Source organism: Nipponia nippon, unplaced genomic scaffold (genome assembly GCF_047370975.1).
Source record: "Nipponia nippon isolate SJK-2023a ecotype South Korea unplaced genomic scaffold, ASM4737097v1 scaffold_3, whole genome shotgun sequence".
Taxonomy (NCBI): Eukaryota; Metazoa; Chordata; class Aves; order Pelecaniformes; family Threskiornithidae; genus Nipponia; species Nipponia nippon.
In genome coordinates, this window is record NW_028262347.1 from 11,799,037 (window position 1) to 11,823,542 (window position 24,506).

The following is a 24,506-nucleotide window of genomic DNA, read 5'->3' on the forward strand; positions in this document are numbered from 1 at the left end:
CATTAGGAAATAGAATTACTTTTTCTTAGCTATTTACAGGGTGTTAGCCTCTAAGAAGGCCATAAGGAAACAAGTCTTCTGGGACCATCAATGATAGTTCAATGTCTACATATAAAGGATCTTTCACCTAACTATATAATAATGACTGTGAAAATACCTGAAAGTGGAAAACTCAAGCTTAATTTTGAAATGCCTATAAGTGACAAATTCTGGAGGTAATTTGGGTTCCTCAGCTGCCATTTATAACCTGAAGAATCTATCTGTGATGCTGAGTAATTCAAAGTTAGGAATGTCCTGAACCCTTGAGACATTTGTTTTGTCCTCTCTAGTTAGTGATATCACCAGTGGCTAACCCAGCCCGGTACAGTTGCTTTATCACAATCCTATTACTTAAGGCTGGGAAATACTATTAGATCATCTGGTCCATCTAGTCACCTAGTCTTGCTCACTAGTAAGAGTGATTAATGTATTTCAGACCTCATAGCAGGATTCTTTCGTTCCTCCATAAACAGTAGAAGGCTGATCCCCTATGGATTTGCATCCTTCCCCAAGACAGGGATGATATCATTCATATGGAATATGAACCCCCCAATCAGTCAAGAGGCACACGTAGTGGGGTTAGTCCACACCTAGACTAGTCCACACCTAGTGGGGTTAGTCCACACCTAACACTGTTCCAAACTTACATACAAAGAGGGGTTAGTCCTGACCTACAGACATGCATGTTTTATCAGCCCAGCTGGATGATACTTCGCATGACTGGGCATACAGTTACTTCCAAAGGGACTGGGTAACAGCTAACTTTTGTCTGCCTTGCCTTCATGGGGAGTCTCTCCTTCTCTTTACTAATGTGCTCCAAATTTTCACAAAACTTCCAGAAATGTAACTATTTTTGAATCTTCTCTTCTTTTTCAAGATTGAAATTAGGCAATGTAGTTGGAATTGGATTGTGTTCAGTACTTACCAGACAGACAATTTAATAGATTACCTGGTTGCGAAAGTCTAATTTCTTAAGGTAATCAGAATTCCTAACTAAATCATCTTATGGCAATCATAATGCTAAGTGTATTATAAATCCATAACTTCAGGTGTTTTCCAAAAGGTATACAAAACACGTTATATAATTCTGAATTTCTCCAGTTCTCCTTCTCCCTTTTGCATACTCAGATAGATTATAAAGTATTCCACTGTGGCTGGTCATAAGTGCGACCTGAGTGATTATGACTCAAGTGAAATGAGTGTTTTCAAGAAACAAGTTTTCTTGTTCTTTGTAGGAATACAAAACTAGACCTCATAATGACCCCAAACAATGACAGAGAGGTTGCCTAATGTGCAGAATCATTAGTAGTATAGGTGATGGCTGAAGAGGGTTTTGCTTTTTATTACCTGAGGACACTGTGCTGTTAGAGAGGAGAGCAAATTGGCTTTTGATCAAAACAATGGAAATAGTTTTTCTGAAAGGCTTCACTCACACTCTTTTTTCCTGGAAAATGTCTGAAGCTCTCAGCTGCCACAGTCACAGTGTTTCCAATCAAGAATTCAGCTCCTTAAAACCAGCTCTTTGGATCCTTTTTTTTTTTTTTTTTAATTTGTCTAAATTTTGTCTAAATATGTCTAAATAGATGTTCTTATTTAAGCACATCAGGAGAACAGAAACATGCTGTAAAGAGAGATGGACAGAATAGGTGAATATGAAACAGGCCAGACATCAAAAGAAAGTTTTCAACTGCTAGCACAGTGAGATTTTACAATAACTTTAATGAGATTGTGGTGGCATGAAACGTGCCTATTTTTAATATGTTGATGGAAAGAGTTGTATGATATTGTTGTCTGTAATAAAAAAGCTCTGGGCTTGATGATCAAGGAAGTAAGTGCCTTGCAGCTCTATGCCCCATGGTTTGGACACACCACTCCTATTCTTTTTAATGGAAATTACATGCCCAATTACAAAGATAATTTTGAAAACATGTTTTGCTATTCGAAAACTGTACAGGAAGTTCAGAGAATGTGTGTTGTGTTGACAAATAAATCTCCCTCTGAGTTAGACACCAATCAACAAGTGTGAAACTTTTGAACCAATATTTTCAAAACCAGATGGCTAGAACTAGTTTCTTAGACTCATATTTAGGCACTTATGAGTAACAAAGTAACTTTGAGTTACTTTTCAGAAGCACCAGCTTTTAAAATGATGGCTTCAGTAACATGGGAAAAGTTGATAGGCAGACTTTAAAAAGAAGAGCATTCAGAAGTATCTGTGCCTCTGAACTCCGAATAGCAAGGTCCTTAATATCATAGGTAAAATTCCTTAATATTAAAGTAAAACCTTCAGTTTTGTGTTACATGATATTTCTCATTGGTTTTCACTCAAAATCCTCTTCTGTTTTCCATTGCATTGATGGAATTAATTAGCTTTCTTACACTTATTTCATTAAGCGAAGGAATCATTTGTGAAGCTGGTTGCTCCTGGTACAGACAGACCAGAGGCTAAAGGTTTCTCTCTTGTTCTCCTTCCCCAACTGCTAATTCATCTTCATTGAATTAAAACAGATTTTTTTTTTTCATGCATACTTGCAATTAGTTTAACTATGTTGGGAGAAGGGATCCTTATGGGCAAATATTGATGAAAATGAGACAATGGAATGAAACATTAACATATAAGAGATAGAGTTGCAAATGCTTCAGGTTTACAGGAAATAAAATAGGAAATAAGAAATACTGAACAAAAGATCTCTTTATAAAGAAGCGGTTTCTCATCAAAGTTCAGACATTTTTATTTTTTTAGCACAAGCATCAGATTGGGTGTGCCATTATGCACTATTATGTATTTAACACTCACATTCCTCTTTCACCCTTTCTTCCTGTAGATGGATAATGCTCAGTATCTTCCTTTAACCAGAGGAGGCAAATTAGGCTGCTTGCTTTTACAACTGAACATCCTATTTTTATTTTATTTTTTTTTTGGCCAGCTGGCATGGCATGGGCAGTCTATCTCCATCTGTTCCCCATTTCAGGAAGACATCATTAACCCCACTATTCTGGTAAGGTGAATGAAATAAAACATAGCAAAGAAGAAGTTCCTTTCAAATTCTTTTAAAAATCCCCTATGTCTGTGGAACAGACACGCTTTATTGAACAAGTTTCAGAGCAGTACCATGATTTACTGCATTTTTAACTCAAACTAAGTCTACATTAAATCATCGATATACGTGGTGTCAAGGTGAATGTAGAGACGGAAAGAAAATCAGAACATATAGATATTTTAGGGATTTAAAGATAAGGAATCTAAGCATGTGCAGTGGCAAATCACCTTTAGAAATGTTTTTTTGGTAGTTGCCAGCTTTTGGAGTGTACAGTATGTGAACTTTACATGGTCATAGATGAAGAAAGTCTGCCTTAGCCTCCAGCCAATACTGGCCTTCTAAGTAGTCTGGAGATCATTCCAGTAAGACCTACCACATGAATATGTTCTGTTTTCTTCTACAAGCAATTTTTTTTTTTTTTTTTTCAGTCTCAGAGCTAACCTGGGTTTTGGGTGAACATATAGAGTGTAACTCATCAGCAAATGACAGAATCTGACAGAATCACTTATGCTTCATACTTACATGGCTATTGGGAATTCATCTTTGACAATTACATACAGGTGAGGGAGGAGAATGAAAAGTCCTCCTTCCTGGATAGCATGTATTTCTGAGATCTGAGTCAGCAGTGATACTAGGTTGTGAAGCAGAAAGGCATTTTTTGTTAAAGAAAAGGAAAATAGGAACATCTAGCTCTACCTCAGTCCTCTGACTCAGTAAAGAGTTGTCCTATGGCTGCTTTTTAGTGGCTTTCGGACACTCCTGCACAGTTTGGTTACATTTTCTGTCATAATTACCAACTGAATTTGGGGCAAAGAGAAGATGAACTATGGATGGCCTTCTTTCACTTGATCAGTCATTTGGTTTTCTTGAAAGGTCTTTATTCAGAAAATAAGGTCTTGGAGGGAGTGACAGTTATCTATATCTGTATAGCTGTTGCTAGTGAGCTGTTAGGCCCACAATGCCAATAAAGGGTTAAATTATAAAGATAAGATTTGTATCAGTAAATGTTACATTTGTAGATCGCATTTTATCAGTAAATGTTACAGAAATAATCACTCCATGCTGCTTTTATAAACACAGGAAAAAGGGCACATTTCTCAGATCTGTTTTAGATATCTGACTTATGTTGAAATGAGTAGTGACTCTGACATGACTGCTTCTTTCCACTGACTGTAATAGGGGCCTTAATAACTAGCTTAGATGCAGTCATCAACATTTAGTCAAATCAATCACACCTAGATTTCTTAACACCTTGTATTCTCACTCAGTGGTAAAGCAGCCTCTGTAATTTATGCACTCCATAAATAAAAGAGAAGAGCAACAAAATAAGTGGATGAATGTAAAACAATGGCACTTTAAACAGTCTAGTTAGCAGAAATGTCTTATTTTATCAAAGATGTTTACTCTTCTTGCTTGAAAAGCAATATTTGCTAGCATTGGTGTTGGATCAGTTAGCCATAGAGAATAAAAACACATTACAATGATCTAACCAAAAGAAAAAGAACAGGAACTAAACTCCTCAGAGAACAATAGTTGTAGTTTCTGAAGGTGATGTTGAGTCATCAACAGCATTCTGCCCCTGGAAGAATGTTTAGGAAGTGAAAGTGCAGTCTTGGGTATTGCAGCCATCCAGAATAACAACCAGACAAGATCAAGTGATATGATCTGACTATGTCTGTGTCTTTTCAAAAGGGTAGGGTTTTTTCTTCTTTTTTGTTTCTTCTCCCTATAGTGATGGTCCTTAAGAATTTATGACCGTTTAAGATGGATCTGTGAAGGGATCCGCACTACATAACAGAGGTGCAACCTCAGCCAACAATTCTACCAATTTATTCTAAACTTTCGCTTGAGTCTCTACAAAGAATTTTGTCTTTTAATGTCAAAACCACAAAAATTGCCTTTATTATTGTTATCTGTTGTGCGGCCAGGAATTTGCTAGGATTCTCACAAAAAATTATTCAAAGAATATGCCATTTACACTCAATGTGTCACAAGCCAGAGACTCACAAGGGGAGATAAAAGCATGACAATGAGATCATACAATTACCCAGCAGAAGAACTTACTAAAATGGTCCTGGATTTTCCTCATTTTTTCTTCACAATTTCTTGCTGTCTTTTTTCTTTCATTGGTTTTTTTCTTTGGGCTTGTTTTGGGTTTTTTTCTTTGTAAGTGAGAATTTTAAAAGTAATTGTGTGAAACCAGGCAGTTAGTCTGGTTTGTCAATAATATGTCTATGAACTCAACGAACAAGCATGGGGACAGTGAATAGGGGTGAAAAAATACAAAGACTGATAAGAAATCAACAAGGAATATACACTTGGAAAGAGAGGCTGGCAATGGCTATGTGATGTATGGACTGGAAAGTAGGAAGAGATTCTGGAATGATATGATGGATGCATCAGCAGAGGACATGGTTACTGCAGAAACTTTGGGGGGCTTATTAAACCTAAAAGATGTGCATTAAAATGCATACAGATGATAGGAAGAGAATGGGTTAGAGTTAGAGTGCTGTGGAGAAAGAAAGAGCTGAATTTCCTCCAGCATGGATGATGGTGGATTTAGAAAAAGGTCTTAAATTATTTTAAGCTACAGTTATATGGGGGTCAAGCAATACAAGAGCATGGTTAGCTGTAATTATTAAAGGAAGTAGTGTAGACAACTTGCCTTGATTATATTGGACTTAACAGACAAGTTATTCTAGATGAGATATTCTAGATGAGAACAGTACGAGTGAAATCATAACTCTAAAAGCTCTGGAGCAAAGAAGTGTAAATTCCAAGTCATCAGTCTAGGCACGGCAGACAAAAAACCGTATAAATAAATAAGGAAGTAAACATGGAAAAGGGGGAGTCCTGATGTAATGGCTGATAATGAGGAAACAGAGCTGCCAGTGGGGCTGCTGACAGAGCAGTTAGAGAAATGAGCAGTGAAGAACAATCATGGGGGCCAGGGAGAAACTGGCTGCCAAGAAGAAGGGAAATGACTAAATGCATTAAGGACAACAGGAAGATCAAATAGGCTTTGAGCCAGGCCAGAAAAAGAAAGTCAGAGGGAAGCTACCATGGCTCATGTGCTGGATTGAATGGTTATTCTGCAGTTAAAGCAACAACTGAGATGTTATAAGCACTCTAAGATTTAGAAGAAAAGAGAGAGATAAGACAGATCCCATAAAACTTCTCATACAGGAGAACAGACCTTTATCAAATTTCAGTGGCTTTTCATCATTGTCTTTAATATTTGTTTGCAAATTTTCTTCTCCTGGCCTGTGCACTACTGTTTTGGTGTACAGGGATTCTCTGTTCCAGCAGTTTCTCATCACAATGTGAAAGGTTCATCTCATTCCATGATGGTAGATTTTTATGCTTGTAGCAATTCCCTCGGGTTACTAATGGATCATTTACACATCTGAGAATGTTGTTAAGAAGCTCCTGAGGTGGAATGGGATTCCAGCTGTAGCAGCTACCTACTGCTTTTATTTCTTAAAGCGGCAGGCTCCTGAGAGTTGCAAAACCGCCTATTAGCAAGTTGATGATGGATGGAACAGCTGTAAATTTGCAAGTAATGATAAGCTTGAGACTCCTAAATTAGTTAGAGAACAGCAATTTGCAAATTTTAAAACAGACCTTGAATGAGGATCTTTTTACAGGATAATGCCACCAGCAAGACAACAGCAGGTCAGTAGTTGAAGGCTATAAGCATTCCTCTGTCCTGTCTTATGGTTCTCCATCTTTGCTGAAGATAGATAATCCAAATCTCAGACCAATTTACCACAATGGTTCAAGTATGGGCTTTAATTTTTCTATTGATCTGCTGGATGGTCTTCAGGAAGTTATAGGTTCCTCTCCAATTCACTGGAATGGGTAGCTATTTTATTCTGAAAAGTCACCTAAATTCATTTGTTCTGGAAAGTAAGTGAAAAGTAAAAGGAATTAATATAGTAAGGAGGCACAACAAGACTAGTCACTCAGGGATAGTGACAAAGAAGAAACAACAGAATGAGGAGGAAGGAATAATAAGGCAGATGGTTCAGCAGATGGAAAGGAGAGAGCATCATACCCATGGTGATTCTGTGAAGCTCTTAAAGATGGCCTAAAGTGAAGAGAACACTCTGGGAAGGAAAAATGAGAGAATGAAAAAGATGCAAACTTGATGCACAGAAAGTGAAAACTTGTTTTCCTTGTAGTCCTTGACAGAAAGCCAGGAGTATACCTGAAAGGCCAGAGCGATGGCTCCTCAGGAAGAAACGAACAACTTTCCTGGAAAGAGAAAACTGTATTCTAATCATCCCCAAAAGAGTGAAAGGAGCAGAATGAAAAGTGACCTTTTTTTTCCTGCTGTTTCATCTGCAGGTCTTACAAGTCAAGGACTAATAGGTGGGCTTGACCTCACCTAACTTTAGAAGTCTTTATCTGAGTTATTTTTTAGCACATGTAGAGTTAGGTGCCTCTGGCACTCATTCCCTACCTGGTAAAGTAATCTGCATCCATAATGTTAGGACCCTAGAGAACCCTGGGCACAAAGACAGGGCACCTGAAGATCTTGGATAAAAATTCTTTTCACAAAAAAAGCTGCATCCACACTAATTGAGTTTTAGTGTCAGTTTTGACGTATCTCTGGACCTGGTCTACATTTAATGATGAGGGATGTGGAAGGTCTCTCCTAGGCCTAACACATTTCAAATACTTCTTCCTTTTGGATTTGAAAATCCTTGAATGGATTTCTTGCAATGGTGACTCAGTCTAAAAGCACTGATGCCCTATGCACTCCATGCCAAGAAACAGAAACAAAAAAATGAATTTTAAAATACACACAAAGAAAGAATCCAGAGGAGAGCAATATAAATTTAGTAGTCTTACTTTCATCTTCAACAAGCTAATTGTTGTACTAATTGTTAATTTCTCTGAATAAGCAGATGATTAGTGAAGGAGAACATGCAGTACTTGTTTCACTTAATACTCAGGTTATTGTTTTTTTATAGAACTAAAGTTTATATGAAAATGTGGAACATGGCATAAGGGATAAATGGCACTTTTAATGAATGTCCAGAGTCTTACATTTGGAGTTCAATGGTATTACTATGTGAAAATAAGCTTGCAGTATCTAGAGTGTAGCAGCTTAACAAAAGCAAAGTGAGACAGTTAACATGGCATTAACCTAGTGCTCACAAAATCAGTTTCTATTCTTGGTCTGTTATTGTTACTACCAGCTGTGCAATCTCTGCCTCCTTTCTTTCATTAATATACAGAGTGCAAACCTTATAAAACAGGTACTGTCACTCACTCGGTATTTGTACTGTCTCCGGGACAGTGCTGCCTGGCTTTGTCTGAGGTCTGTGTAGGACATTCTAATGTTGACAAGTATGCTCCCATCACACAGTGATGGAAGTTCAGCCCATCTCTCCCTGAGACTTCAGTGCCTGACTTCTCTATGCCAGTTATGCACATTATTCGAAGAGGTACCTGAGTAAATTTTGATGGAACTGCTCACGTGCTTAAACATTAGGCAGATATTTTAATAATATCTGAGTTAGGCCTTTGTTTAATTGCTTTTCTCTTTTATTCACCAATACTGTATGAAAAATTTCTAATACAATTAAATTACAAGAACAATAATCTCATAGTGTGTATGAAAAAGGAGAGAAAAATGCCACCAAGAGAAATTAGAACACCAAGGCACTCCTTTTCCTTTGGTACTTTTTTCCTTTGAAGCCTGTACTTGGATTGATAGCTTGTTGTACCCCTTTATTGCTTTGTTTGGATCAGCTCTGCAGTACTTTCCAAATTTAAAAATGAAATGTGTGACCCTTTTTTTTTTTTTGTTGCCTCCCTTAAAAAAAAGTGACTGAGTGTTCTCATCTGACATCAGCAGTGCTCCTCAGAGAGATCATTCATGCGATACTGTGTCATGGGGAAAATTAAAGGGTAAAAGGGCACCCTGAATCCTTTTACTTTTATTTCTCTGTTGATTTGGGTTTTTTTTTAAATGGGTGGCCTTTTACTAGTTCTCTATGTGTTTTTATGATTTCTGCTAGTCTTTGTGTTCTTACAATAAAGTAGTGGCACAATCAGTGACAAGGGAAAAATAATCAGAACAGCTAAAACACTATTTCAGTTTCACCCAGAAATATCACAACCATGGCTTTCCTGGAAGAGTGAAGAATGATGCCAAACTCGAGCAATATCGCCTACGAACAAAGCACAAACAGCTAGTGTGCCACATTGTCACAGCTATTGTAACACATTGCTGTGGCTAATTTTAGATCAAACCATACAATATACAGATGTGTTTAAGCAAATATCTTGCCTAAGAAGAATTTTTGGGTTGTGAAACAAAGTCTAGAGTGGAAATTTACTGACAGGCTAGAATACAACGTTTAATTAGAACAGTTGGCTTTCAAAGCAAATATAAACTCCTATACTGTTCAGAATATCTGTCCGATAACTCTACTAATTAGTATTATTTAATTGTAGACTGCTTTTGACCCCACTGCACAAAAAAGGCCCGTTTCCTTAAATGTAGCGAAATTGTGTCCTTAAAAGTATGTGGAGCACCACTATTTCTACATAACTCTAACTGTGAATATAGTCCTGGCATTTTGTTTGTTTTTTTTTTTTTAACTGACATAAACATATTTGTATAGCATGCCCACAGTAAGACTATCTCTTTTTAGTGCCATTTTAATCTTGGTTTAATTATTGTCTACTTTACTGATCAATTGGTTTTTTTAGTGTTGTTTATCTGATGCTACAAGAACATGAGTTTAAACCCTAATGTTGAAAAGGGAGATCAAAATAAAAAAATGCAATCTTCACATTCAGCGATTCTTGACATGGTGAATTATTTTATTTTATTTTTTAATAATCTGATTATAAATGTGCTGAATGACATATGTAGTGGCCTCAGGAGAATATCTGCCTACTTATATTTTTATAAACATGAGAATAAGGTATCAGTGAAACGCTGTCCACAGGCTATCTCTAAAACTACTCATTTTCCAGCTCCGGCCAACTCCAGCTATGGAAAAAAACTTAACTGTGATTTCCTCCACTCTTGCACAATGTTGGTACAAATCTTAGTGAAACTTCGTTTATCCATTTGGGAATGCTATTCTTCCTCAAAATCATCATAGCTGTCCTTAAGATTCAACACGTGAGTATATATTAATTAGTAAAGCAGAGATGTTTGTATGGTCTAAGATCTGCTTGAGAATGCCTTATTGAATGAGCTGTTTTCCTTGATTAAATATTCCACAGTATAATGGAGACCAGAATTTGGTCTAGTTGTTCAGATTTTGGGATGAAGTTGTTAAAAAAATTCAACCATAACAACGTGTCTCTTTTGGGACATGAACTGCTGACACACTTTTTTGTTTGGTGAATCAGTGTGATAACTGATTTGGAAAAACATGTTCTGGTAATGTGAAAGTAGTCGCAAATATGTCATCTTCTCATACCTTTATGGAAAACCAGTACAACTTAGCATTCCTGTCTGTCTTCAATAAGACTAATTAGCAGGCTAATGAGGGTAGCAGACTGCACATTTCCTTTGGGTTTTCAAAGGAGTCAAAGGGAAAGTTCAGTGTGATTTGAATATTACTGCTTATTTTCCTTTTGCTCTTTTGCAAATTCCATATTAAAATGTAGAGATACAAACGTACATGTACAACAATCGGAATATAGATCATATGTAATTAAATAAAAGCTTTTCTTTTACAGTTGCCTTGCAAGCTCATTTTTTTATTTGCTATTAAAATATCCTCTACTATAAGAGAACATTTTTGCCTTTAATGCTTCTGACATACATGCATAGTATTTTGTTCCTTGTGTATTTTTGTATTCTTACTCTAATTTCTTTTTCATCATGGGTTTCTAGTAATATGGAGGATTTATTGTAGGAGTTTTGGTCTTTCTGACACCAGTATATCAGAGTGTGTAACGTGGTTAGGTCCAATTTGGCTGAGTTTCCATTTCCAGACATTTTTTAATGATCCTGCGTAACATTTCTCTTAAGCATAAGATCACGTACTATTTGCATGTATTTGCACAGATTATGGTCTTTACAGATTTTCAGATTATATACAAGGTCTACATCTTCCTGTATTACACACTGGAAAACATTTTTCAATATTCATTATTGCTAGTTCTTGTTGGAATGTTCTTCCTCTAAAATAATATTACCTTTCAAAAAAAGCGTACATATTTTCAGGGGCAAATAAGTTAGAATGTACTTTTAGAAACTGCATTTGTACACAACTGATACGAAAGATTTTTAAGATAAGGAAATTTCAAACTGTTTTTTCCTCATCATATTGTGTAAAAATGGACATGACCCAATAAAAAAATTTAATAGTAAGCATGTTCATAGTTTTATATTACTGAAATACAAGACTTAGTGATGAATTAATTTAGACTTAATATTATGGTTTGGTTCCTTTGCTTACAAAGTTTGCTGAAAACACACTGGTTTATTATCTCCCAGTTTAATTTCATTCTGCACGAGTATATCTAAGACTGTGTAAAATGAACTGGAAACAGAATAAAGTCCTAAACAAGTTAATAAAAAAAAGAGAACCTCGGTCCTAAGAGTGCTCATCAGGCAATTTTCAAATCATGTATCTGGTTTTGTCTGGAACAAGACTGTACATTGCAGTACAGAGTCAACTCTTTCCATGTCATGTTGAAACTTCTAAACCTCAGCTATTTCTCAGGCTGACCTTTTTTAAAAAAGGCACAAGATGTGGAAATTTTTTAATACAGGGAAAAAAATAGTATGTATACACATTTTCATTCTAATCAAGACCTCACTTGTACTGACCAACAAATCTTGCCTTTTGGAGCTCAGAATAATTATAGTGTAAAAGAGGTGGGAAATTATATCCAAGAGGAGGATTAAGCTAAGATTAAGCTAAGATGATCCATTAAGCTAAGATGATCTGAACAGTAAACATCATAACTGACATAATTTTGAAACTAATTACTTGCTACAGTGTCTTTAAGAAAAGAATGGAGACATCAGCTTGGGTTTATTTTTTTTTCCCCAGAACAATACTTCTGGTCTACTTAGCTAATACATTAGAAGAAGACTTATCCATCGAGTCAGGCTGTCCCTAACATGTATATTTTGCCTCCTAGAAGTGTTCTGTCTCTGATATGCCATCAAATCATCTCATTTTTTTTGCCAGAAAGACCTTTTCTTTGCATTTGGGGTGCAGAATAGGCATTGGGGTAAAGACCTGGTAGCAGAGTTAGCAGTTCTATCCGCTAAGGTGCTGAAGATATGAGTTTAAGCTTTGCTCCAGACTTGCACTTTACAACTCAGCTGTATAAGGTTATTGGGAAGGAGTCAAAGGTGATGCTAACCACATCAATCTTTGTTTTCCCCTGGATGTAGGATCTGGTGCCCTATAACTATCCTGGCCCAGTAGGCGACCTATCCTAGTATGGCCTTTGCCTTCTTTTTGATGTAGCAAAAAGGAAGGAGTTGGATTTTGGATAAAGTGTGCAACATTCTCATGGGTGTTTCAGATTTCTTTGTAAGTATTTGATACAGTGCAATATAACAAGGAGCCACATTGGCTGCTTCTTGGTTTCCCAGATACACCATACTTCCAGAGGAAGAAAAACAGCCCTGGACCTCTTCGGCTTCCACCAATATGGAGATATGCTAAATTTCTTCATTAAAACCAATCCTAGTAAGAAGTCAGTTGGACTGTGAACTTTCTTTCTCTTTTGTTCCTTCTTAGAAATTTCTCCCTTTCTCCTCTGCTGTGCCCTGTGGTTGCAACAAAGGAGGAAGCATGAGAAAAAACTCCTAACACCTGCTAGAGACAGCAAAGCAGAGATAATTTTGTATCTTTTGTGTAACACCTTCAAGAAGTCAACCCATATTGTCTAAGGATTTTTCATTTCCAATTGCATATAATTCTTCTTATAGGTTTCTATTGCTAATGATTGATAGCAACATGCTAAGCACGTGAGTTCAGGAAGAAAAAACTACAGTTTGTGATGAGGAAATTGTTTAAACAGTATGAAACTGCCAATCTAAATTTAAATGTACCCTTTAAACAAATCCATTCTCTCTACCTTTCCTTTGCAAGTGTTGTAAATGTGTCACTTCTGTTTTCCGTAGTTTCAGATTCTTCTTATCTCTTAATAGAGTCTGATGGAAGTATCCCACTAGCTCTTTTCCCCTTTTTCAACATGTCCAATGAAGTAGAGTTACAAAAACCACGGCAACACTGAAAAACTGCTATTTTCATGATCATATGTGTTGCCAATTTTCACTTCTGCTCTTAATTTATTCCACACAGCTTATTTTAATAACAATAATAAAGTTTTTGATATGCACAGTACATTTTTTTGAAACCCTTTTTAAAGAAGTAGGCTAAAAATTTCCAGAAGTAGCTTTTAATTCCTGGTGCAGTGATGATTTCAGCATCCAAATTAAGACAAGTGAGAGCCTATTTCAGAGGTGCTGAGCATCAGCAACTCTGACTTCTAGAGCTTTAAAGCTCAGCACAGTCAAAGGATCAAGCAGGCACATACAAGTAACTCCAAATCAGAGACTGCTTTTGGAAAATTTAGCCTTGTTTCTTAAGGGTGAAATCTCGGCCCTTCAAAGTCAATTACAAATCTCCCAATGACTTCAATAGGCTAGGATTTCACCCTTTATATTTTATAGGAAAAAACAAGCAACATCATACACAAGTTTCTCTTTTATGATTTTCTTGATGTTTGCTCAACCCTGGCTTCCCTTTAGGTAGGAAAAATCATGGTTTTAATTTAAACTTCATAAAAACAAATAAACAGTAGCTTAATTACAAGGGTGGATGGGATGTTTCACAATGCCTAAGCTAATGTAGTAAAACACCAAGTGTTTGAAAAAACATTTTTAAAGCTCACAAAACTTCAAACTGTAGTATGTTTTCTCCTCCCTGTTCCCAACAATGCTGGAGTTGCTAATTTTACAGCACAAATGAGAAACTGATGACAATTTCTAGTAAAGAAGGTTCCATTTATTTTGGCAGATACCAACAGCAGCACTACAGGATAACACTTTTAACTGCTTTATCTTTAGCACTTTTTAGGTACTTCAGTGTAAGATGCACTGCGTCTCTGCTCCAACTATATGATATCAATATTTCCACAATCGCTTAGGTATAGTCATCTCATGTTCATAAATGTCTTATGTCTGTATAAAACACATTTCTGTGCCTATAATTGGTGCTGTCTGCTCAAAGACTGAATGTATGGTTTAGCTATTCAAGTCTTTCCACTAGCCCATTTCTTCAGGTGTTTGCAGAACAAGAATTGTCCATGATAGGCTTTATTAATATACAAAATATGGCTTCTTATTTTGCATATGTTCGTGTTCCATCTATGCTGACTTATTTTCCATAATAAGATTAGGTACAGAAAGGATTTATCTGATAACTCCCTGACCATTCTTTAGGGACTAGAGCAGAACAAAGAACATTTTTGGTCCATATATGGAGGGTTCTTGCATGGAAGAAAGCCTTGAGCAAAATAAAATAATGGTTCAATAGCTCCTCTTTGCAGGAGTAGGATAAGGATCACTCTTTTCTTTGAAAATTATGCTACTCACCTTCTGTCTAATGATAAGAAATTTGAGGACAGATTTCCTTTTTTCCCTGCAGGAGGTGGTGTCAGTGGTGTTCACATTACAGATCTTTAATTTCACCAGCAGCTGGACAATCAGAGGCCTTATTTCCTACTCAGGTCATTTGTTCCCTGAGCCAAGCAGCCCACTTAGATTCCAGCTACCCTTTACGGGAAGGAAGCACAAGGAAAGAAAATTTGTACTCCCTTAGTGCTTGGTTATTTTCAAATGGGTTGGTGAAGTTGTCTGTGGCTGAAGGGTTTCATTTGTGGAGGTGCAGAGGACAGACAACCTCTGATCATCATGCCCAAAGCACAACACTGGATTCCATTTTAGACTGCAAGAGTAATTTTAGAAAATTTGCCTTCAGCAGCTAGCAAAGGTAAAATATCAAGAATATGGAAAAGACTTTTTCCTTGCTATGTGCCTAGAGGTCGTGTTTTCATCTGAGCTCTCCAGAGTCTCAGATTGCTGTTTTGTAAAGTACACTTATTGCCATTCAATATTAATGCTAGATTTGAGTCATCCTGTTAAACTAATTTTTTACTGTATTTTTAACCAACCAAAATTCTACCAAATGTTTCTATAAATAAAGGACAGTATTGGCCCAGTGTATTTTAGCTGGATCTGCTTTTAGACACTGTAAGCTTGTTTCCAGGATTTTAAAAGTCTCTTAATAGATAGAGTGTATCCTTACCTACCCACCTATCAATTCTGTGTATATAATGTGCTTAGAAAATTTGCTGCACTCGTCCACTTTACCTTTTGCCTGGCAATACTCCTGAGGCATCTGTTCTCAGATCAAGGGAACATTGAAAGGCTTTAAATCTGATCTCTCAGACAGCTGTGCTAATTTAACTAAAGGGGCTACAAGAGGGGATGGAGAGAAATCTATAAAATATTTGGCTGACATTTGAAAAAAGAGAGAGGATATTTTCTTGTTAACCTTTAGAGCAGCCCATTACATAAATTGTGACAATGTTCTCAGATTAAATGAGACTGTATTCTGGCTTAGCTCTAGATTTATCACTTCAGCAAATGAATTCTACTGTAAAGTCTGGCAATATATCTTTTAAAGAATGCTGTTTATCTCACTGGGGAAGCAGAGTGCTGATAAATAAGGAGCACAGCCTTTTGGATGGAACATGGTAAAGATGGATCGGAAAGAAGATTCAATAGCATTGGTGTCCTTCTTCAGTCAGTGTAGGAATATGGTATATGGTATATATCTGATTAAAATTAGAGACTTCTCATAGCACTTCTGTAAGTTTAACATGATAAACAAAAGTATCTAAGAAATGTTGCCTTCTCATAACATTTGATTATGTGAATTCTAATTACATACGTAAAGCATTTGCATAGAATTCAATGATGAATGTTTGTTCAGTAGTAGCTTCAATTCCTAGTTACGTTTCTATTCTCTCTGAATGAATAAATTTCACCAATTTATGTCTACAAGAGAAGGTTGAGCACTGACATTTTAAATAATTTGGTTTTAAACTCTCCTACAATTAAAACAACTTCAATGGAATTTTTTGATTTCTAGGACACTAAAACTAAATCCTGCACTAGTTTCTAACCGGTGAAAATTTCTTTGTATTTATTCAAACTCTGAGTAATATCAGAAGCTGAAACACAGAAGTCTTACAGAAATCTAAAAGGCCTATGTGCATCTTTAGGAAGGGAATAGAAAAAGGTTTGAAAAATTATTTTAGATTAACATGAAACTACTACGTAATAGTATGAAATACTATCAGAGGCAGTCAGTTTATAAAAACTGCTTTCTGGAAATTAATTATTCAATTTCTGTAAAAATTTATTTTAAAAGGTCAAGAAATTAGCTATTAATAAGCCGAGAGTAATGAACACAAACCTTGATTCCAATAGGATGAATTTTTGAAACCTAAAAAAAACATTTTCAATGTTAGTTCCTAAACTGCACTGAGGAAGCTGTTGTGAGTTGCTTAAACTTTCAGAGGCAAGAGGTTACACACATTGTAGTGTTCAAAAAGAAACACCCTGATTATTCAATGTGTAAAATATCAGAATTGTTATAAAGACTGTAAATTTCAAACTGTAGTTGTGTTACTCATGAAAGTAAAGCCTACTTGCCTGAATAATGCAAAGGATTGTTCTTCCTTACAGGGTAAAATTTATTTCAGTAAGATTTGGTGTTCTGGGTGATTTGAACATAGCTGACCAGAAAGCAGAAGTATATAATCCTACCAGTCCCACACACTAATTTTGTTGAAGGTTGCAGTGTTTCTTCATTTTATCTTTATTTACTGTAGAAAATTTGTTGGGTGATGGTGACTAATAGCTGAACATCTGGATGCAGTGACCTTTAAAAGCCTTTAGTCATTACTGTGCCCAATTAAACTCAATATCAACAGAAGTGCTTGCATTTTGACTGGACTAGTATAAATCACTTTGCAACTACATTGTGCAAACAGGGGGAAGTATTACCATCCTGGGCTCATTCCCCTCTGACTTCAGCAGGATGGGTCAGGAACTAAGGATTTGTTTTGTTTTTTGTTTCCAAAGTACAAGCCTTGACAATTAAGAAAATTAATTAATGAAGTTAACTGGACTAAATAGCTCAAAAACTTCAATGGGGAACAAGTCTGGAATTTATCTAAGAAGTCAAATGTACAAAAATTATCTGGCATTCACATCTCATCCAGAGAGAAAAAAACCTTTAAGAAAACTTTTTAAAGGCCTAACTGGATAAACAACCATCTCATAAAAAGGATATCAGAAGTAAACAGGGAGCCTATCTGGAATGGGACAAGGACTGATCGTTAAAAGAGGCTATACTTTAAAGGTCAAAAAGTGCAAGCACAAAGTGACAATTTTGAAAAGTCAAGCTGCATTTACAAAGGAAAATAAAACGAGTAAAAGGCTCTTCTAATAACATCTAAAACTTGGAAGTCTGACTCCTGTTCAGCGAAGGGTAGTGATAAAAGACAATCTAATGTGGCACCAAACCCCAGCATTCAACAGAGTAACAGTTTGAATGAGGAGATGGATAGAAACAAACAGTGCCACATCTACAACAGAAGTAAAGCCCAAATCCAAAGCTGGTGAGGGCACTGCGTGGGCCAGGGCTGGTGGTTCCCTGGGCCTGGGGATGGGGGTGTCAGGGGCTCCCCGGGGCAGCAGGGCAGGGCCTGGGAGCCAGGGCCCATTCCTCCCAGCAAGGGCAAGGCAGGCCGGGGGTGCAGCTGAGGCAGCCGGAACCTCGGGCACCACGCACCTCTTAGGGGATGGCAACAGGCCAAGGACTGGCCGGGACTTTGGCCTGCAGGTGGGGGTCAGGATCCAGGCCAATGTGGGGAACCAGGGCCAGACCCGGTCCGGGATGGCCGGGCAGGGCTGTGGGGACAGGGATAGGGCAGGGCTGGAGACGCGTCCTATGGCCTCTCTGGGGCAGGCACTGATGGCCCGGGGGGCTGGAATGGGGCCCTGGGCCATGGGCAGGGCGGGGGGAGCCCCCAGGGCAGGCAGGGACAGTCGGGCCCCTGAGCGCACTCAGGGCCCTGGCAGAGTTTCCCCAGTCATAAGCACTTAAGCAAAGCAATCAGAAGCCTGGTTTTCCCACAGTCCCTTAAAATCAATGGAAAAAAGCCTCTATAAACAGCAATTCAAACTCCCTAAGATCTAAATTGTGTGAAAGATCTAAGTGTCTGAAATTTCCTGTCTCTCCATTGACGAGTAGGAGGTCTTTGGGCGGTGCCTGCGTTCGTGTGTTGTGAAGTTAGATGCTGAATTTGGGAGGGCTGGTAATCATCATTTCAGACCTTTAAGAAAACTGACTCATACAATGTAGCAAGAAATAATAAAAAATTGTCAAGTTGAAGATTGTCTTTTATAGCTAGAAACTACAATGCAAAATTTGTATTTAAAAGAAGAAAAATGAGATCTTGGGTAGCTGAGGAACAATTCTTTAACCTTTGTAATATGGAACACCTGGAGGAAAGACTAATTGAAGATTTCATAATAAACAGAAAGTGACATAATACACAATGAATTTATCAAAGTTAATCATGCTATGCTAACAGGAACCTTTTGGTATCACTGTTTTCTAGACAGTGCATATATCCGAAGAGCATTTGATATTATGTCACATAGGAAACTATTACTTTTGCTACAATAAAATAAATTATGAATTTGAGAAGGCGAGATAACAATAGATTATGATGAGGGTAACTATCAGGGTAGAGACAGTGCAATTCTTTGGTGCTAATGTTGTTTAGTATTTCTAATTAGTGGCTACAGAATAAAAAGTAAGTATGTTTCTGTAAAGCTTGTTAATGGTAGCATGTTAGGAGATGTTGGGTGTATTTAGACTGGGTGTCACATTATACTACGTAGCTACCAAAAGTCCCAGTTCTTGAATTGTTTGGATTGGTGACCTACCTGGAACGTATCACAGTTCCTTTCTGGTCCAGATATCTGAGTATCTTTCTTCTGTAAATTGAAGCTTGGCAAACGGGAGGCTGCTGTGTGCCTGGATCTTGCCCTGAGGTAGGGTTAGGAGAACTCAACATCAAACAGGTTAAATATAAACATTGTCACTGTAAGAATGATGACTTAGAGGACTGAAGTCCTAGGAATAAAATGAAATTCAATGGTACAATGTGCCCAGAATTGCATGTGGATCTCATAACAGGCAATTATCCTATAGTTCATCAGTCATAAATTTAGAAGCAGAGAAAGATCAGGTACCTAAATTTAGGCTGTATGAACACTGAAAGAACTCAGTCCACTTGTCGCAGTAAAAGACAGACAGATATTACTGTTCTCTGGTAATGGTTCTCTATTAATAACAGGAAGGCAGAAAAGTATTTTAAGATAGGCTGCATTTCAAGCACAAGAAGTTCACCATGAGCACTCTTATATGAAAACAAAACACTAACAATATAAAAAATTCTAAGCATCAGAGCAATAAAATTCTGGCAAGTCTTTCCAATGGGACAGTCATAAGGTGAGGATTTATTTATTTATCAATCTATTTCTTTACATATTTTTAATATTTTCATTTTTTCATCATTCTTATATTGAAAGATATTCAGATGTGACTTCCTAAGAACTTTAAGAACACAGACTTTCTGTAAGTTCCTACAGTGATGAAGTTCATAGAACAATGCCCTTTCTTCAGCTGCTTTTTCTCTACATTGGAATGAGTGCCCTCAGGATATGCCAAAGGAACTCTCTTATTTCTTCATTGTGCAGGTCATTTTTCTGAAGAGAATTATGTCCTTTGCATTGTCATTCCTTACTATGCTTTTGATACAAAAAAAATCATGTTAAGGTAGATTATCTGAAGATGAAAACTAGATTGTTTCACTCTTCAGGAAGAAGAAACCCATAGCAAATATATATAGGTAGATAGTTTAACACTTAGGCATGATAAGTCTTGGTGAAACTCATAGGATTCTTTTAATTTGCCTGCAGTATTAAATAGTATTGATAGAAATTAAAATAATCATTAATTCAGCCTGCTGTCTTTGGCAGCAGTAAAATGATAACGGGGTGAAAAAATTCAAATGCAAAATGCTTAAAAAGATTAAATTACTGAAGAACAGAACAAGAATTAACAACGTACAGGCTGGCAAAATAAAAAGTGATTTGGAGTCATTGACCCCAAGTTGGAAACTTTATAAGGGAGAATTATTATTTAGAAGGATGCAAAGGCTTTACAATAAAAAGTCCTGCTATTCAAAACTAAAACCTGACTTTCTTACAAGCCCAACTATGAGGCAGTGTGTAGGTGAGTAGCTTGACATCTGATTAGCCCTAATACTGACAAAGTAAATTTAGAGGCACATTCTGCATTTCAGTTTTACTTTCTGCTTCCTGTTCTTCCGAGAAAGATGTATTAAACCTGCAGATAGTAGGCGTACTGTCCCATCATGAGCTAGCACAGCTTTTCTGTGCCGTGTGTTGATGAGTGGCATTCATATCCCATTTATTCTCTTCTTTCCTCCCCCTTCTCTTTACAGTATTGGCAGGTTACAGTGAATGGTTATAGCAGTCTGACAGGTTGTGTCTAAACTGATCTGTGGGCATAAATGCAATGTGAGTCAAAATCTTGATTCCTGGTAACTCAGATTAGGGAGCAGGACTGGACAGTTGCTCTGATCTGATCCAGTTTCCTGGGTGTTATTTTCTGCAAACCAGGAGCTGAGGGAAGAAGGGAATATGGTTTGTACCTGTCAAGGAATGAATGCTAATTGAACTAAAGGAAGCAAGTGTTTCATTATTTGGGCAGCATCTAGGTTTAAGAATTGTCTGTGAGTCATATTTTCTCTGTGAGTTTTGCCCTCCATTTAATTAAAAAATGCACGAAGAACATTGTATTTATTTCTAATTTCTAAAATATTTATATTGTATGTATTTGAAAAGTAAGAAAACTTTTTAAGAGTAATTTTTGTCTCTTTAAAAAATACTGTAATGCACTTATTGTGTAACATGCAATAAAATAAACTTTTGCTAGCATTTTTTATAATGAAAGTTTGATGTTTACAAAGAAACTCAACTCAATATTCAGTTACCTAAATTTAGTTGTCTATGATATAGATGTCTGTGTATGAGCTAGATGTGTCAGATCCCGTTACCATCACTGGAGGTCTGCGTTCACATCATTCAAATGAAGACACTAAATTTGGTTAGCTGACTAGGTTCTTTTGACTCTGTTGACTATACTACCAAAGGACTTGATTCAGTTGCATACAGACAGGTGATTAGTGCAATCTGAGATGCTGTGGACTCTCCGAGACCATTGCATTGGATTAGAAGACATCACAAAAGATGTGTGGGAGATCCATACTCCAATGTATCAGCAGTGGGAGGTCAGGTGTGTTACCCTGGGGATTCTCAACCAATGTTGATATCTACCTGTATTTAGAAGCATTATGTAATTTGTCCCCTTTATAATTATAGATTATAAGATTATATATAAGATTATAATGAGTTTAGTCGCACGGAGACGCAAGTTGACACACAAATTCATGTGTCTCAATGTCATGTCTAAATCTGGACTGGAATCCCACTCTGCCCAGCCAGAAAGCAGCTTTGCAAAAAAAAAGACATGGGGGTTCTTCTGGACACCTAGATGAACATGAGCCAGCAATGGGCCCTTGTGGCAAAAAAGACAAATGGTATCCTGGGCTGCATTAGGAAGAGTATGGCCAGCAGCTTAAGGGAGGTGATCCTTCCCCTCTACTCAGCACTGGTGAGCCCACACCTGGAGTACTTTGTCTGGTTCTAGGTTCCTCAGTACAAGAGAGACATGGACATACTGGAGAGAGTCCAACAAAGGGCCACACAGATGATTAAAGGACTGTAGCATCTCTGATACGAGGAAAGGCTGAGAGAGTTGGGACTGTTTAGCCCAGAGAAGGGAAGGCTCAGGGGAGATCTTATCAATCTATATAAATACAAGGAAGAAGAAGACAGAGCCAGGCTCTTTTCAGTGCTGCCCAGTGACAGGAAAAGAGGCAATAGACACAAACTGAAGCACAGGACGTTCTGTCTGAACTTAAGGAAACATTTTTTTTACTGACAGGGTCACTGAGCACTGGCACAGGTTGCCCAGAGAGGCTGTGGAGTCTCGATCCTTGGAGATATTCAAAAGCCAACTGGATGTAGTCCTGGGCAACTTGGTCTAGGTGGCCCTGCTTGAGCAGGTGGGTTGGAGCAGATGGCCTCCTGTGATTCTGTGATTCTGTGAAAATGACAATTTTCAGTCTCATAATCTCTTTGGCATAGTTTCTTCCTTTACAGAATAGTAACCAGAAGAACTAACTAAAAATTTTTGAGGCCAAAATAATTTTTATAAAGAAGGGTGAAAATTCTCTCTAAATAAGAATACTATTGCAAGCAGAGTATTCAAAATACATGATCTCACAATGTTATACGCTGTGTATTTAAAATTAATGCTTTGGGGTTTTTTTCAATATTCTTGAGAATATGGGTTTCAGAACTCCTTAATGCAAGTGACTAGTCTTACTTTTTATTTAAGAGCACTAATTGAGACTTTTAAAAATAAGTACCTTCTAGACTTTACATTGAATAGATTGTAAGTAAGCTAATTAAATCCTCCCCCCTTAAAAAAAAAACCAACAAAAAACCCCCAAAAAAACCCACCATCTTAAACATTTTCAAACCATATGGCTTCCATTCACAGTCAAGTACTATTTAAATAATAAATATTTCACATTTTTACCTGATCTATTTCCCTTCTGAAGAAAACAATTGTCAGGGAAATCTCTGAGGCAACATATAAGAAGATAGGGATTACTTTCCTGAAAACAAGACAAGTCCTGAAGTTCAAAGTTAGGCTTTCTGGATTTCTTCAAGAACTACAATTCCACCTTGAGTAGCCAAATTTAGGGACTTTTATGGCGGAGATAAATAATGTAGTGCCACAAATTAAGTGACCATAAGGAACACATATATAAAATAATCCCTTAATCATCAGTGAGTGGTTCCAATCAAGAAGAAAAGGCTAAGAGAAACAAAAATGTAATTAAGAAAGTAGTAATAGGAAAAGACATGGAACAATATCCTCTCACAACAGACAAAAATTGCAAGCACTTACAGAGTGTCAGATTTCCTTTTAAATTTAGGCCTCCATAAAATGTTACTGTATGTAAGGTTAAAAATTAGCCTTCAGATGTTGAAGAGTGAAAGATAAAGGCATATATTCAAGCACTTAATTTGTGAAGTTAGACCTGTAAGCAAAATTAAATAGGCATCTAATTTAACTTTTAAATATTCTTGACAATTATGTACATTAAAATGAAATACAATTATTTTTTACAATTATTTTTATCCTCTTACCTTGTCTTTCTTATAAAAAGTAACAGAAAGAAAATTAACTGAAATGATTACTGACCTAGCTATGTAAGTATCCACATAACAGCCTTTTTCTCAGACTTTGCCTTGCTCAAACTAGAACTGGTAAGCCGCCTTCTCCACCTTCCAATGGACCCTCTGGCCTCATTCTTCTTCCTTTTTTCTCCTTCCTTTAGTTTATATGGTCTTATTCCAGATACCATTTGGCAATAAATATCTTATTTCTTTTTCACCCAGTCTGTGACTTCCCCACTTCAGATACTCCCAGTACACCTATGAAAATAAAAGAATGTGCCATTACTGAATTTTATAATCAAAGAGCTGAATTCTGTAAGTGATCTTAAGTTGGTGAGAAAAAGTGCACATCAAACTAATATTATCATAAGATAAAATAGGAGAAAGACATACAAATCAGATGAGTCGCTATTTTCAAATGACGTTGCTTCACATGCTGCTGTGAAGTGACCAGATTTATACCCTCCTGAAGTGAAGTATGAAGTGTGAAGTGTAGTGAAGTGAGAAGAGAAGAGAAAGAAGAGAAGAAGAGAAGAGAAGAGAAGAGAAGAGAAGAGAAGAGAAGAGAAGAGAAGAGAAGAGAAGAGAAGAGAAGAGAAGAGAAGAGAAGAGAAGAGAAGAGAAGAGAAGAGAAGAGAAGAGAAGAGAAGAGAATATTTCAGTTGGAAGGGACCTACAATGATCATCTCCAACTGCCTAACCAATTCAGGGCTGAGCAAAAGTTAACTGGGAAACTGTTGCTATGTGAATTCAATCTCTGCAAAGGATGTCTCTCTCTATATGTTTATATAAGTTACATAAGTAAGGCATAGCATAAATCTGTGTTGTTGAGGACACTCAAGAGCAGAGTCCTGAGACAAGACATGCAGCCCATTGTTTTGAAGTCGTGGTTTCAGATGTGGCTGGAAGGTGTCTCAGTGTAGAACTCA